General features: G+C 49.9%; 1 long non-coding RNA gene across 1 annotated transcript; it reads left to right on the top strand.

Moving 5' to 3' along the window:
• Window positions 1–245: 245 nt before the first annotated feature.
• LOC113947159 lies at window positions 246–3,221 on the top strand. Its single transcript, XR_003527650.1, has 2 exons — window positions 246–416; window positions 3,089–3,221. It is a non-coding gene; the product is annotated as an uncharacterized LOC113947159 (long non-coding RNA).
• Window positions 3,222–12,957: the final 9,736 nt, after the last annotated feature.

Genomic DNA, 12,957 nt, shown 5'->3' with positions numbered 1-12,957 from the left:
CACCTCTGTAAGGAACACGTCCTTACAGAGGAAGAAGAGGGAGAAGAAGAAGAAGAAGAAGAAGATGAAGAGGAAACAGAAGAAGGAAGGAAGAAGAAAGGAGGAGAAAAAAAAGGGTCAGCCAGACCGATGAGAGGAGAGAGAGAGAGGAGAGAGAAAGAGAGAGAGAGAAGGAGCCACTCCTGGGGAGCAACTGGGCCTGGCTGAGCTCTGCAGCCCTTATATACCCCTGGGTCAGGGCGGGGTCTGGGGTGTCACAAAGGCCTCTGGGCACACCCATGTCCCGCATCACAAAGGGCCCTGGAAGGTGCCCCCATGTCACAAAGGGCCACACCCGGACTCCTACGGACAGCGGGACTGGACCTGGCCCGGGGTATCCTGTGGAGCAAATTGTGCAGCATCTCCGACAGAATGAGGTAGAGGGATAAATCTGGTTTAGAAAAGAAAGAAATCTTGTTTCCACACAAATCCTTTGGGAAGAAGAGATGTTGGATGAGGAAAAAAAAAAAAATCAGCAGTACTTTAGGCAACTAGGTATTTCCAAGTTTGCCAGTGTGTGGCAGTGGTCCTTTAGCAATGGCAGTCACACAAGGCTGAACACAGTCAAGTTTCATGCTTTGCTGTGGAAGGTCAGCTTGGAAGAGGACCCAGACAGCCGCTCACAGGGCACACAGAGGATTCAAAACAATCTTCCAGACAGCAGTTAAGTAAAACCATGTTAAAAACCAAAAAAAATCGCCACAAGACCTACAGTAGCTTGACCTGAGGTGTGACAGAAACGAATTGCTAATAAAACATACCGAGGAGGAGCAGTTTAAAGGATGCCTTTAACGCTCTTTACAATAAAATAGTTTTCATGAACAGCTCATGTATCTCCCAGGGTTCCTCAGATGAGCTGCTGCCGTGTGATTCTGCCCTCATTAATGGTCTGCACCCCCCCCCCCCCCCAACCAATGTTGAATAATTAACCACTCAGTACCTCTCCAGGACAATCACCTTCTTTGGAATACACCCTGAAGTGCACCACGTTTGAGTAAGGGGTGCAGCTGAAAGCCACCAAGGGTTGGGAATCTCACTGCCTTTTGGAAATTCCCTTGGAAAATCTGCCTTGTTTACAACTCCAGCTCTTGACGACTGCAGGGGCACTGCTTTGGCAGCGGCCTGTGAAGCCGAGAGGTAAACACAAGGGAAAGATCCATTTCAGGGCTAAGTTTGAAGGTGTGATCTTGGAAATGTCCCTGCAGCTTCTGCCTCAACCCGGAGGCACCTGGTGTGCAGCATCCACAGGGACCAAGGAGAGGGGCAGTGGCACAGGAGCCACTGCTGCTTCTGCTTGCACAGGGATCTCTTTGCTGACCCAGACGTTTAAAATGATAAATGATAAATGGCACGCCAAATGGAGAGACAGCTGACATCTGGCAGTAGGTGCTCCTTTGCCTGTGTGACTGTCCTGACCCCAGGGAGATGGTGAAGGGAGGAGAAGCAGTGACATCAAGCTGGTTGAAAAAGTAGCTGGCAATCAGGGTTTGCTGGGGGAGTAAGACGGGAGGAGTAATACAGGGGAGCGAAAAGCTCTTCTTGGAACAGGGCAGTGATGGGTGAGTGGTCCAGTTGTCCCTTTTCTGCTCTTCCAAGAGGTGACAGTGTTGGATGCCAACCAGTGAATTTGCTGCACTGTAACAATTGATTTACGTTTTGTTCTCCTTTTTGTCACTACTCTCAAGAACTCAGCTGTATCCCTGCAGGATGGGAGGGAGGGGGGTGTGGCTTACACGGCAAGCAAGAGCTCCGCGTGTGCTCCCAAGAGGTGCTGTCACTGCACGAGAGGGGGTATGAGGGAAAGGGGAGAGGGAGAAGTGAAAGAATCCCTGGATTCAGAGCCGGATTCACACTCAGCCTGATAATTCGAAGGTGAAGTGGTAGTTAGTGCCATTGAATGGTATTTACAAGCACTTCAGGGCGTATGCAGAGCACTGAGACAAGAGCTGCTCTGCAGAGACTGTGCTTGCAAATGGTTCCCTTGGCGTTGGGGTGGGATGTGCCTGTAAGAGACTGTGCACATTTCCAATGAGGCATTGACAGGCAGCAGGACCTGAACCACCACCTTTTTTTCTTTTTCTTTTTGGGATGAAAACACAGTGGAAAGCTTTCCTGAGAAGGAAGTATCTGAAATGCTTCTGCTGACACCCCTTCCCCCCTCCATTTCATCTGGTGGGAAGGACAGCATGTACCAGCCAGCTCCTGAGCCCCACACAGCCCCTCTCTCACTCCCCAAAGAACTGGGAAGCTAAAAGTGAGAAAACCTGTGGGTTGAGCTGAAGACAGTTTAATAGGCAAAGCAAAAGCCACATACACAAGCAAGGCAGAATTCCCCACTTCCCATGGCAGGCAGGTGTTCAGCCAAGCCCAGGAAAGCTGGGATCCATCACGTGTAACAGTGACTTGGGGAGACAAATGCCATCACTCCAAACTTCCCCCCTTCCTTCTTCCCTCATCTCCATATGGTGTGGGATATCCCAGTGGTCAGTTGGGGTCAGCTGTCCTGGCTGTGTCCCCTCCCAGCTCCTTGTGCACTGCCAGCCCACTCGCCTGTGGGGTGGACTGAGGAACAGAAAAGCCCCTGATGGTGTTTAATTGCTGCTCAGCAACAACTAAAACACTGCTGGATTATCAACACTGATTCCAGCACAGATCCAAACCACAGCCCCACACCAGCTGCTATGGAGAAAATCGACTCTAACTGAGTCAAAACAAGCCCAGGCAGTGATTCCTTTATCTTTGACACGGCTTTATTGCAGGGATCCTACTCCAGCTGGGAGGAGGACAGTAAGAAAAAGAGCTGGACTTCCAAAACAGGGACACCTGACCCTGCAACGCCTTGGCACTTCAGAAAAGGGAACATGAAACCACAGCACTTCAAAAAGCAAGCACTGAGAAGGGCAGTGGTTTGAGAAGAAATGCATTTGGGTGTCTCTTGGTTTTGAGGAATGACAGGCTGCTTCTCCTGCCAGCTGTAGCAGGAGCTCCCTCGGTCATTTATTATAAGCTTCACCTCCATGGATCAAGCCCTACTGTTTCTCCCTTGCAGATGAACAGACATGGAGACTCATGGACCTTCCCTGATGTTGGTTGAGGCATTTGAATAGAAATCACAGTGCTGATGGCACTTACAAGTTGGCCAACCCAAAAGTGAATACAACCCAAGTGCAAGGAAGGCTGGACCTCCAGGGCTGTGTCCAGTTCTGGGCCCTCATGGAAGAGAGACATGGAGGGGCTGGAGCATGTGCAGGGAAGGGAATGGAGCTGGGGAAGGGGCTGGAGCAGCAGGAGGAGCTGAGAGAGCTGGGGGGGCTCAGCCTGGAGAAAAGGAGGCTCAGGGGGGACCTTCTGGCTCTGCAACTCTGACAGGAGGGGGGAGCTGGGGAGGGTCAAGCTCTGCTGCCAGGGAACAAGGGACAGGAGGAGAGGGAACGGCCTCCAGCTGTGCCAGGGGAGGCTCAGGTTGGACAGGAGGAGGAATTTCTCCTGGAAAGGGTGGTCAGGCCTTGGCAGGGGCTGCCCAGGGAAATCTGGAGTCCCCACCCCTGGAGGTGTCCCAGGAAGGCCTGGTCGTGGCACTCAGTGCTCTGGGCTGGGGGACAAGGTGGAGATGGGGCACAGGGTGGACTTGATGATCTGGGAGGGCTTTTCCAACCTCAATGATTTTGTGATTCTGTGAAGGTGCCCCCCAGAGGTGTCACCCTGCCCCGGCTCATTGGTGTGGTCAGTGCAGGGACACGTGTGGCAGAGAACTTGAACTGCACGGGAGGTTCCTCATTGTGACATTTTGGGGATGATGGAGCACGTCTGTGACACGGGCCTCTCCCAAACATAGATGGCGCAGCAGTTTAACGAATATCAAACCGTTAATTCCAACACTGTGGCTCTGAAGCTCCACAGGCTGCTCTCCTCCAACTCGGTGTCTGCAGTGGCACAACCACCCCGGGTTTGAAAACGGTGGCAGGCAGCTGGGGAGAAAAATCACCTCTAAACCCACAGCATCTCCAACTAAAACAGTGTGTCTGGCCGTGCCCTGAGACTGCAGGCTCTGCCTGACCACAAGTCTGCTGGTCTGTCCTGCTCCTGCAGATGCAGCCGTGTTTAAAATCCAGCAAGAGGCTGCCAGAGCCCTCAAAACCTTCTCATTCCTCACGGCAATTAAGGGATTTTGCCTTCATAATCACCCTGTGATAGGGAAGGCAAGCATTCTCCTTTTGCCAGCTGTAAACAGATCTGCGGGATTAAGTGACTGGAGTAAGGTAACTCAGGAACCTGTGGTTGAACTGGAAATTTTGGGATGGGTCTGTGAGCCCTGGCCTGGCTCCCTGCTGTCATCAGCAGACTACCTGCCTGAACCAATAAGCAAATTTGCATCTTCTAAGTGCCTATCACATCACTGAGCTCGGGGATTTGCATTGCTGTCTCAAGTTCCTGATTTCTATTATTAGGTCTATTATATATTTCTGCGTGTTGGATTTGCCGTAGTAAGAGATAATAAAAGATATAAAGAGATAATGTTGTATCCCCAGACTCTATTTCAGTGTGACTGTGACAGTAAGGGTATGAAAACTGTGCTTAAACCAGGCTATTATTTTATTATATCTGCTTTCCCAAGCTGTAAAATCCAGAAAAAGGAGCTATAACTGGAGGTGGTTGCAGTGCAGATATACATTGAGTTTCACTGTAAATGAATTGGTAGAAAATTAGGAGGGAACACGGCTGAATGAACAGGGAGATGATACTGTTGGGTAATTTAATTTTGATTTCCTTCCGTTTGGTGGATGTGTTTCTTTGGCTTTAGTTTGTGTCAACACTGTATTTCACAATGCAGTTTTTTACTGGTGCGGGTGCAGATCTTTCTCCTTTGACAGCACGACACCGGAGGTTTGTTTGCCCCCTAGGATTGTTTGGAGAGTGTCTCATTTGAATGAGGAAGAGTATTCCACAAGCTGCCACTTGTTGTACGGGCAGAAAATGTAGCTCTGCCGAGGTGGGGCACGGCAGGGAGAAATGCAGGGCATGCTGATCGCTCATCCCAAGGCTTTGTCTGGAGGGCATTCCTTCTGCGAGGCACAATTCTTCCCCTAAGGAAAAGGAGACATTTCCCCTACAGCAATGTTTAGCTACTAAAATCCCCCCTCCACAATTTCTCTAGGAAATACCCAGGAGCATTTGCTCACCTCACCGGGTTAATCAGGATCTTTTGGTTGCACGCCGATGGTACCAAACCATGCAAAAGCACAATGGATGGTGTAACATGGTTGCTTTGTTACTCTTAATAACAGTTTTCTTCCTTTGCAATCTCTGATTTCATTGAGGTGGCTGCTGTCCTATTTTTAGAGGGAGTTTTTGGCTGAGGTCTCTCACAGCTGGTTAAAACGTGTAGCTAAAAAGCGTGCAAAACAATTCCCAAGGGAGAAGCAAGACCCATCCTAAACAAACTCTGCTGAACAGGAGATTAGATTTCAAGGAGTAACAGAGTTTATAATAGAGAGTATGTGCTCCAAGGGCTGCCAAGGATAAATCAGGAAGGAGAAAGGCTCATGAGGTAGCGGGATGAATGGAGGAGATCTTAGGAATATGGGAAGAAAAGCAAACCACCATGAAGTTAAGCAGGACAAAGAAAGAAAACACAAATATAGGAAAACAGGCTAACAGTTGTGATGGAGAACTGGGTAAAGAGTATTGAAACAAAATCCACTCAGATTTGTGCATATAATTAAAGAAACTTGCTGAACTGTTCTTGCTTTCCATTTGCTTGTGCTGGTCATGAGTGTTCAACCAACTGAGCTGTGGCTCAAAGAGTGATTCTTTCAAAGCTGCAGGTACAAGTATTTGCACAAGCAAACAGCAAAATTATGTCGTGTTAATATTAGCACTGCAATGACTTGCCTTTTCCTCCAGTCAGGAAATGGAAACAATGGCACAAAACTTAATGTGACCAACAGAACTTAATGGCCAACAGCAAATGGTCCCAGGGAACTGTTCAAGAACAATTGATGGATGCAAACTGGGAGATTGCATCACTTTGACTCACAAAGGAGTCTATGGAAATAGAAGTGTTGCTGGTTATTCCAAAGATAGAAAGTCCTGGTGTCACTGGATGAGCTGACATAAACATGTAAACACCTTTGGTCAGGGGGAAATGAGGGTAATGGTGATGTGGAGGGGGAAAGAACCAGAATCTGAAGGGCAGTGTGAAGGCAAAATGATTGATGGGTGGAGGAAACAAGGGAATTTGGAAATCTGATAAGAAAACTGGCATCACAGTGCTCTTTCTAACTGTAGAAGTGCTCAGAAATTGAATAGCCTGTGGTTTCACCAATACCAGTGTCAGGCTCACTGGGCTGCCCCTTCCTCCCTCGTGAATGAACTTTTGATGATGTTTGCTCTTTTCCAGCACTGCTGCATCACTGCATCATTTTCTCTGCCTCCTCACACAACAGGTAACTAAAGATAGCAACTCTTTCCTACGCAGTTCCTTGACAGCTGGCAGTGAATGACCCGTGTCCCTGCAGATGTATTTTTGGTTCAGTTATTCCCTCATTTGTGTTTCACTAATCCTAAGTCCTATTATCTCCCAGGTTCCTGGTCCCTTCACCTGTGCAGTGACTGTAACTGCTCAGGGTTTCCCTCATTCCAATAGTTTACTTGAACCCTTAGAGGGCTTTTGTGCTTTTTCTGTCTCCTCACTCCCATTACTTTCATTTTTGTGTGTTTCCCCTGTCTTTCTGAGGCCTTAGAAAAATCCTTCTTTGTGATCTGGCCCCCAGTGCTCCTTTGGAGGGGAGGGGGAGAGAAATGCTGCTCCTAGGGTGTTTCTTTGGGGGGGATTGATTCTCAATGAAGGCTTCAGGAACACCTGGCAGGTGTAGCCAAAATAGAGCTGTTTATTGGCGGGGAGTGCAAACAAGGAAAACACGTGCGGTGCCTCCCGCCGGCGGCTGAAAAAAATGGGAAAAACCACTTTGATGGAGTATTAAAAGGTTGTTTTGCTTTCACAGATTCCACAGAAAATTCACTACAGCCAGAAATTAAAATACCAGTCCGTACACAATGGCAGTATTGACTCCAGGAGTGTAAGGGAGGCACTTGGGATCACGCCCCCGTCTTTCTCGGTCTCTTTCTTGACTATATAGGGAATTTGGTCAGCTAACTGTGGTCTTGAAATCACGCCCACGGTAGATGACTAATGCTGCCCTAAACAGAGATTTGTAGTACAAACCCTCACCATTTCCACTGAATGGAGCTGGTGCCTTGGCAGACTGTGGTGCTGGCACAGAGTGCCAAAGGGGGTGACCTCGGCCAGGCCGGTGGCTCCCTCTCATCCCAACCACTCCAGGAGAAATGGCCAGTGGAGGAAAGCCCTCCTGAGCTGGGACAGAGATGCCAACCACTTAGCTCTGTGGATTATTTAGTGGTACCCTCCCTGCTCCATGCCTTCCCAGGTGGATGGTGCTTGTGGGAGCTGGATAGAGCCAGGCTTCCACCTTCTGCTCTCGGGCTTTTTGGGGGAACAAATACTGTGGAGCAAGAGTGGCTTGCTCTCAGATAGAGGGGTTGGTGAGAAGGAGGGGAAGGGGCTGTGGAGCTCTCCAATGCTTCTCCCCATGCTGTGGGCAGTGCTGATGTCTTACCCCGTAGCTAATCCCAGTTTATTCCAGGTTTCTTCAACATCCACTTTATAGTTTCCTTTTTTTTTTTTTTTTTTAAATCCAGATCTTTATCTTTTGCTTGTTTGTCCAGTTTTCCATAACAAGCTTAATGCTTGTGGAGTCACAACCTCGCTGGGGGAAACCTCCTCTCCTGAGCCTCCCCAGGACGGGCAGAGCCCTGACTGAGCCCCCACCACCCCTTTTCAAGCCCTGAGCACTCACCATCCCTTCTGGAGCCCAGAACATACTTCCTAGAGAGGAACCAGATGGGAACCTTGGTGCTGAGGCTGCCTGGCTGCTGGTGGTACTGGGGAGGGAGATGTATCTAGGGGGCTGCTGAGAACACAACCAAAGTGAGGGGCTCCCTCAGCAAAGATCACCGAGCAGCTCCCTGCCAAGGGTGTCTCCCACTGGAGAATTCTGGCCCACTTTCCCGGTTAATCTCTTTTCCAGCAGTGCTGTCACACCTTCCCATTCTCTTTCCTCGCAGCCGCCTCAGTTTTCAAGCTGTTTGTGGCGAGGATGTAATTATTTAAATTGCTCTCCGTAGTTACGGGCGGGCTGTAAAACTAAGAGCTTGAAACAGTGCCCCAGCCTAGATAACGGGCCCTGGAATCTGAAAGGCTGAATTCCAGCGCAGGTAAATTTGCAGCTGGCTACAAATGTCACCAAATTCCTGCTGAGCCACCAAAATTCCTGAAATGCTCCTGAAAAACTTTTTAATGCATTTGAGTCCCTCTTTCTCCTGATTTGGTTTCAGGGACAGGGCTGTGGCAATGAACCTGTGTCTGCCCCAGAGGTCGGTGCTACAGGAGGGTGATTGTCACCCATCAAGCACTTAAAAAGAAAAAAAAAAAAGCCCCTTGAACGCACGTTGAAACCAAGCTTTTGAATTGAAAATGCACTCGGCGTAAGGTAGTTTGTTGATTCAACACTCACGTGAAAAAAAAAAAAAAACCTAGAAAGTCGACGAAGTGTGGTCTGACAGACTTTCCATCTGTAAAATGCTCGGAGTTTAGAGCCTGGCAGGGCTCAAAAGCCTTGGCAGAGCTGCTGGGGAAGCTGCTGGAGGGCACACCTTGTGCCAGCTGGGCTCTGCTCACCTGTGCCAGACCAGAAGTGATGGGGTTTGCCAGGAATAGAAGCCCTGGTCTTTTGCCAGCTTGTATAAATACTGTTCCCGACAGAAAAACAATAAAGTCGTCGTTTTTCCCCACCTGGGAGCCATGAGGGAAAGTCAGGGGCATTCCTTTTACAGCGGTGCTTCCCTTTGATGGCTCCTTTTCTTATCAGCACAGCTCTGCCAAGTGGCTGGAGATACTCAGAGTTTGGTGTTTGAGATCCCAGAAATAAAGGTGGGTAAGAACAGGCAGGACAGCAAACACAGCTTTCTTCTCATTTCATTGAGTCACCTGGTACCTGATCCTCAGGGCAATGTGAATGAAAAATGCAAGTGGGCAGGCAGCTCAACATGCAAAACCCCATCTATTCTGTATAAAGCAAGCGAAGACCTGGCTTTTTTGGGCTGGATTCACTTGAAGCAGGGCTGGAGAACCACAGGATTGGAGATGGGGAGGCTGTAAATCCCCACTGCCGTCCCTGTTGCTCAACCTCACTGTCCCCACCTGCGTGGCAGCAAAACCACCCACGAGCTCTGGAAAGTCCTCTCACATTTTTCACACTTTGCCTTTTTTATGAAACTGAGCTCCAGCACTTCCAGCCCAGCCAGTGGAGAAGGTCAGGGCTGCTCTCAAGAGCTGGGTGTTTCCACAGAGTGAAAAAGCAGCCCTAAACCCAAGTCCCCAGCAGGAAACATTTCTTACTCACGCTCTGCTCACACGTTACTCTGCCCCGGCGGCCAAGCTCATGGAGAGCAAACGTCCCTGCCAGCCACAGGGATGGGCTCCAGGTGTGAGAAAGTCCATGGGCTGAGAGAAAACAGAGCACTCTCACAAAGGGAAAGGAGGCTCAGGAGCTACCTGCTCTGGGGAGGCTGAGCCCTGTGGTCCCAGACAAGCTGCTCTCACTTTGTTTCAATCTTCCTGCCCAAGGAAAGAGAATAATATTTGCTCGCCGCCCTCGCCGGGGCGCTGGGAGATGGCAAGGAATGTCTGCACAGTGCTGCAAACATAGAAGGTGTTAGAAAAATGTGAGGCCTTTAGGTGCCAAACAGTGTATTTGAACACTGGAGGAAAGGGAAACACGGCGCTCAGACAGCCGTGAGGAGAAGCAAGACAGGTTTATTGCAGACAGGAATGTTTAAACTCCCAAATACAGGAGGTGACGGGCTGCAGGCACTCCATGAAGGGCTGCCCATTGGCACCAGGCAGCAGAGGCAGAGAGGTGGATGGTTCACCTGCATGGGCTGCCACGTCTGTCACCGGGCCAGGCATGGAATGGTTGGGAGGGAGCTTGGCAGAGGTGGGGGTACGGAAAGCAGGCAGATGTTTTTGACAAGTCACCTATGGATAGAGCCAGAGGGTGCTGCAAGCCCTTGCCTGCACACACTGGTTATCAGGCAGGGTATTTGTGCTCCTGCAAGTACTGGAAGTGCTGCCACTTCACCCCCCAAGGCCCTGTCCCCTGAGACAGGCAGGTCACTGCTCCCATGGGATGCACTGGCTGCTGTGCTGAGCCCCCAGTTCGCCCTGAGGGGTGAGGAAGGGGACAGTTGATGTTCCCTGTCCTGCTTTCCCTGGCAGAGATGGCTCTGCAGGGTCAGGGTACCCAGCAAAATTTGGTCCAGGATATTTCCCAAGGTCAGACCTGGCCACAGGCACATTCCCCCATGAGGAGTTCTGCGATGCAGTGATTTCGTGGAGTGGATGGCACCTGTTGCAAGGAGCAGCCCAAAAACTTTCTCCCTGGACACCACAGCTGTTCTAAAAGGGCAGAAAATGCTTTGTGTAGAAGGGATGCCCTGTGATGCTTTATTGCATCAAGCTGCACCAAGTCAGATGCTCGTGGGGACAGGGGGAAAGCCGAGGCTGGAGCTGTTACAGGGCAATTTCCCTGGGATTGTTCCCCAGCAGGGCTTGGCAGCCACAGCCTCCCCATAGCAACTGCCACAAACAAAGCCCGGGGCTGCAGAGGAGCGATGACTGCAGGGAGAGGGGAAGGGAACAGCCAAACTATTTTTGTATTTCCGAACTACGCAGCCGCTATTTTTTACTTTTGCGTGCTAAATGATCACTAAGTGTGCATGGTGCCTGCTGGGTGACATCCCTCTGCTCTCCTCTGCTTTCTTTCGGCTGAAATCCCACCTTTTTGCCTGAGAAGCTTCATGTTTATTGAGTGAATGCATCTCTCTGTGCAGTGTTTGTTTCCCTACTGTGCTTATTACTTAATAGTGGAAGTCTGTACTATTTATCCCACAACCCAGCGTCCAGCTGGTACCATCAAGCACCTCCTGGCAGAGCAGGGACATGCCCTGAGTGAGTGTGGGCACCCTCTCTGTGTTACTACATCCCTCCAAGGGCTGGGGACAGCCTGCCAGCCTCCAGGCTGCAGGGGATCCCATGTGGCTCCGTGCCACCAGGTGCCATCTCGGACATCTCTGCTCCTTATGTCCCTTGGAGACCTTCTCCTCATGGTCAGGCTTAGGTTCAGGAAGTGAGGATGGCAGAGGGAAGGAAGGAGGGCCATCACCCAGCTGTGGGCCAGGGGACACTCACCATCTGTGCCAGGTAACCTGGGGTACAAGGGTTGCTGTTTACCCCCATAGCAGCTGCAATAGAATTAGTTGGAATTGCCCCGACTGATGAGACATTGACAATGAAATCTGGGAAGATCAAACCCCTGGACCCAAGTGAGGGTCCGTGGGCAGTTTGGAGAGGTGAAGGTGTGAGCTGGCAGCCACAAACACCCAAAATCCTGGTGGCAAGGTCAGTGCTCCAAGGCCAGCACTTCAGGGAGACACCGGAGAGCACCTCAGGAACCCCTGTGGTGACACGGATCTTCTGGATGAAGGGCAGTGATGGCCTGGGTTATGAGTAGCAAAAACTGGGTAGGAGACTTTTCGCTCCTCCACGTGACTCCTGGAGGTGAGGGAAATGTTCTCTTGGAGACACAAAGACCCTCTGCAGCTTTTTATGGAGTGTGAGAGAGAACAGATCAGTCCCCTTTTCACAGCCAGCTCGGGGGCAGGAGCTGGACCAGGCCCTGGTGGCTCAGGGTTACATGTGGGGGTGGGATTTGACTCACCTTGACATGTCTGTGCTGTTTCCATCAGCACAGCACCCAAGGCTCCCTTTACTGTCAGTGGGAGAAATGGGTGTGTTTTTCGGGCATGAGTCAACTGGCCTATTTTTGCTTTCTCTCTTAGGGTAAGGTGAATTCCTCTGGATTTTCCTCTTCCTTTCAGGGTGCTGTAAAGTGACGATTACCTGAAATAACTTGATGCCTTCAGTGGGTCAGATGAATTGCCATCCCAAGTTCGTTACTGAGCATTAACTGCCCACATGCCCTCCTGGGCGAATGTAATTTCAGTTGGCTTTGCTCATGCTGCAAAAAAGTGTGTAGGAATCCCTGAGTTATGGCAACTTCTTTTTTATTTCAGCATGAAGAGAGGAGAAATTCAGTGGCTCAGAAACCAAAGGCCAGGAAGTGAGGAAACCAATGCTACCATGCTTTCTCCTATTAATCCCATTTTTTCTGTTAAAGGATTCATCAAGAATCTGGTGGAAAAAGTAAAAATTGCAGTAACACAAAGCAAAGTGAAAGAATTTACTTAAGACTTGTCTTTTTTTCTGCTTTCAAGTGCTTGCAGTATTGCACTAGATTAAAACATGAGGCTGAAAGTCATAGCTGGAGTACAGAAATGAGGGTGCTATCCATGCTTATGCTGCAGCTGCAGCTTATTCTCTGTTGAGCTTGGGTTAGGACACCACTGTGCAGTCAGTTCTTATCCTAATTCATCACAAAAGTAGTAGCAGTTGCTGGTGGTCATCACACATTTGATATTTTTTTCTCCTAGAGGATAAACAGCTTTGGGAAGCATCCGCTGGGGCCGGAGGTGAAGCCCTGACCTGGAAAGGAGCCTTTGTGTGGTGGTGGTGATTTATAGCCAGGTTTGTACAGCCACCACCAGAGGGATGGACGTCATACCAGTCATCCTGCAGAAACCTCACTCCTTTTACTGGAAATTTGGTGTTTGTGGAGGTGCCACTCAAACCAGCGCTTCTGCCCGGGCTCACAACACGCTCGGGAGGTCAAGTTCCAGCACGCTGCGTGTACCCTGCTAACCAGGCAACTGAGTGAATGA

The sequence above is a fragment of the Corapipo altera genome, unplaced genomic scaffold (genome assembly GCF_003945725.1).
Source record: "Corapipo altera isolate COAL_440 unplaced genomic scaffold, ASM394572v1 0, whole genome shotgun sequence".
Taxonomy (NCBI): Eukaryota; Metazoa; Chordata; class Aves; order Passeriformes; family Pipridae; genus Corapipo; species Corapipo altera.
Note: the sequence above shows the minus strand (reverse complement) of the source record. Positions and strands in the feature narration are given on the sequence as shown.